Below are 4,071 nucleotides of genomic sequence, written 5' to 3' on the forward strand. Positions count from 1 at the left end.
AAAGCATGTCAATACCGGCGAAATTACTACTTCGATGTTTGTGACTAGCAGTTTACCAGCATTGTTAATGGTTAATGTACACAGGAAAAATTGCAACATATGTTTTTTATGTTTTCAAAACATATGAAAAACATATGATTTTCATATATTTTTCATATGTTTGTCCAAACATATGAAAAACATATGTTTACATATGTTTTGAAACATATGAGAACATATGAAAGTAAACATATGTTTTCATATGTTTTATAAAATATGTTTACATATGTTTTAAAGGACATTAAAAAAAATGTTTTGAGAAAATGTAAAAAATTGACATACATTTTTTCATTTATTATCTATATAGCGTATTTCTCAAACCGGAAAGTTCACTTTCTACTCTTCCCACTAAATCCCACATGATCATGATGATGAAAGCATGTCAGCCCTGTCAGTGTCACCCCAACAGCAGAGCTATCTAATTTTGAATTGAACAGAATGTAAATTAAGTGAATGAGTTATAAATATTAAATAATAATATGAATAAATATTCTTTATTTAGTTTGTTCTTTATTCTCAATTCTTTTTTTTATAAATAATCCCATTATTCTCAATGATTCTTTATTCAATATTTCTGCTTATTTTACTATCTGTTTTTTATTTTGCACTTTTTGTCATTATTTTCTATTCTTAAACCCCCATCTTGATTCCAGACTCTCAAATGTACGAAAGCTTGCATGGTACGTCGAACACGGAAACCCGGAAATCTTTTCACCGTTACCATTTTTTGTACTATGTCGCAAAATCCATGGACGCTCACGCGATCATCTGCTGCTGTCTTTTTAAAAGTTTTTAAGAATGGACAGAGATAGATGATACAAGGAACTTTGGTTTTTCAAACTGGTGAATCAAAAATGTATTATAAACAGATAAATTGAAAAGGGTGACTTGTCGATTAACTGGAAGAAACCGGGGAACGAAACATAGAAAATTTATGAAACTATTGAATGTCAACGCAACGAAAGTCAAAGTGTTTTTGTTTTGATGGATAATTTTACGTACCCTAAAAGCGCAACGAAAGGTAAATATTATTATGCACATTTTGTTTAATTATTGGATAAAAGCAGGAAGATGTGTGTGTTTTATTTTTCACGAAAAACTATTTGACTGTAGATATTTGTAAACCTGAGAACGATATTGTAATATAAATATAATTGCATTGGGTAATCCGTTTCATTATCTATTTATATGTCATAAAGAGGATATTACAAGATTAAGACACACATACATCCCAAATAACCATATAATTTATAAACCCTTTTGACAATAAGACAAACTTGGAAAAAGGAGGGGGATATATCATATACTTCATTACTTGATGTAATGTATTGAAATTGTTTATCTAATGTCACAACAGAACTTAATTACTTTAACTGATGCAGACCTGCATATCTTATGATACATGTGGGGTATTTGTATTTGTTTATCAGTTGTTTTAAAACCATGAAACTGTGTAGACGACTTTGTTATCTCTTTAGCAATTAATAGCTATTTTACACTTAATAGATAGGGGTGCCCCTGGGGATCAATTACTCCCCCCTTTTCATGTAATTTAGATTTAAAAAATGTATATACCTTTTCATACATTGCGTAGGTCATAATGTACATGTAACCTTTTCCCAATTTTAATTATGAGTGATTCCAGGACATGCAGGAGCGGACAAGAATCACATTCCGGCATTACCAAGAAAATCATCACATTTGATTAAAGCTCAAATCTAAGGCTCAAATTCCTTATTTTATGTTAACTTAAGGCAAAACAAGACTTGCAACTAAGAAAATTACAGGGCTTTGCATATGACAAGTACAATAAGCCTTAATTATCCTGAGTCTGAGACTACTGTTACTGAGTACTATAACAATAAACATCTAGTAATTCTCAATGTGACAACTATCAATTAAAAAACCAAAGGACGAAGATGTAAACATTTGCTGGTCACTGTACAGCCACAAACAATGATCAAAATCTATACCATAAAGTAACCTATTATGGCTGTAACTGGTATAAGGATGAAAAAATGTGAACCAATGAAAAAAAAAAAACTACACACAGTATGGCAGACAGCACCCAACATAAGAACCAAATGTCAGAATCAGCCAGAAAGTGTTGGACTCATCAACAAGCACTTAAAAAGAAATAACAAAATAACAAAATAATAAAAGATGCAAAAATTAAGTTTTTCCCCAACTAAAATGTTTATCAGTTCACCTTATTGTATTTCAACCAATAAATGGGCTTTTGATGAGCTTGCAACTTCCGTTGCAGAAAGCTCGACATAGGGATATTGATCAGGCGGCTGCGTCCATGGTGGGGTTAACAAACTTCTTAAAATCTTTATATTTTACGGACGCTTCATACTATGTACAATGTATATAGATGCATATGTATGTTATGAAGTTTCTGTCAGTCAACTGTCCATTGTCCTTGAATTCATTTTCATTGTTCAGTGATTACCTGAAAAAATAAAGATTTTTTGTATTGTTAATTTCTCTCATAATTTCTCTCTTATTAATATTATTTATAGTATTCATGGTAATAGGATATTTATATCTACTTAGTATGTGGGTACCTTGTAAGGTCCTAGTGTCTGTCTACTCTGTCAGAAAGTTTTCGTGGTCAAGTCAATATCTCGGGTATTATAAGCAATAAGTCTACTATATTCGGTGTATGGAATTATTGTAAGGTGAAGATGTCCAACTGGTAGTTGTAATCTGTAATAAGTTTTAATGTTTTGGTCTTATTTTTGGATACTAAAGCATTCAGTCAATTATATTTGGTGTATGGAATGTTTGTAAGGTGTACTGATCTAAAATTGAGAATTGAAATGGACATGTGTCAAAGAGACAACAACCCGACCAAAGAGCAGAAAACAGCCAAAGGCCACCAATGGGTCTGACAGTAATCACCTGAACTTGACCTCATCTCCATGGTTCATTGGATGTTTGTTTCTTGCTTCGTCTGTTTTCCAGATACTATAAGGTAAAGGTGAACTATTTTTGGTTTCTGGAATGATTGTAAATTGAAATTGTCTTGCAGGCTTCATCTGACCTTAACCTTGTTTTCATGGTTTATTGGTCAATATTAAATTTCTCTTGATTTGGTCTTTTTTTAGATACAGTCATACTAAAAGAATAGGTGAACTACTTTATGTTTATGGAATGATTGTAAGGTGTTTATATTTGTCTTGCAGGTACAATTCTTGCCAGATTTTTTAAAACTTATTCTATAGGTTAATATCAGTTTTATCCAGTCAAGTTTTATAAATTTGGCCGATAAACATTTTCCCCTTGGAAATAATAAATTTATGGGAAATGGCCTCGTAAATGCTCTCATTTTTTTTTATTAAACTTAAACATGTAGTATACTATCATAGTAATGCCCTTGAAGGTCGGTTTGAAATATTTAGTATTAAGAAAAAGAACTTTTTTCCCCCAAAGCACATTTTTTATTTATAAATATTTTTGAGAACAAAAAAACATGATTTTTTTTTAATATTGCCCCTTGATAGATAAAAAATTGTACGACTAGGTGGACATTGAAACTCTGTTCTTTTATTTTTACTTGCAGGAACTGAAAAGTAAAGAAACAGAACCAAAGAACATTAATTTTAGATTAATACAATATTGAACTCAAAGTCAATTTAGTTGTCTTTCTAAATCATACAGGATATTTCCAAAAAAACAGCTGCATACACATGCACCAGTAATAGACAGCAGTGAAGCCAATTATATATCTGTGTATGGTGATATAGCAATAGAAATATCACATACATTATAGGAAAAATGGGGTATGTCAAAGAGACACACATAATGACATATGAAAATAGAATATAGACATTAGAAATGGTGTATATCAAAGAGACACACATATGAAAATAGAATATAGACAAAAGAAATGGGGTATGTCAAAGAGACAAACATATGAAAATAGAATATAGACAAAAGAAATGGGGTATGTCAAAGAGACACACATATGAAAATAGAATATAGATAATAGAAATGGGGTATGTCAAAGAGACAAACATATGAAAA

At 30.9% G+C, this 4,071-nt stretch overlaps 1 long non-coding RNA gene across 1 annotated transcript; it reads left to right on the top strand.

The window, feature by feature from the left end:
- Positions 1-335: 335 nt before the first annotated feature.
- LOC127719970 (uncharacterized) lies at positions 336-3,674 on the top strand. Its single transcript, XR_007990572.1, has 2 exons — positions 336-1,060; positions 3,608-3,674. It is a non-coding gene; the product is annotated as an uncharacterized LOC127719970 (long non-coding RNA).
- Positions 3,675-4,071: the final 397 nt, after the last annotated feature.

This window comes from Mytilus californianus, unplaced genomic scaffold (assembly GCF_021869535.1).
Source record: "Mytilus californianus isolate M0D057914Y unplaced genomic scaffold, xbMytCali1.0.p SCAF_11, whole genome shotgun sequence".
Classification (NCBI taxonomy): Eukaryota; Metazoa; Mollusca; class Bivalvia; order Mytilida; family Mytilidae; genus Mytilus; species Mytilus californianus.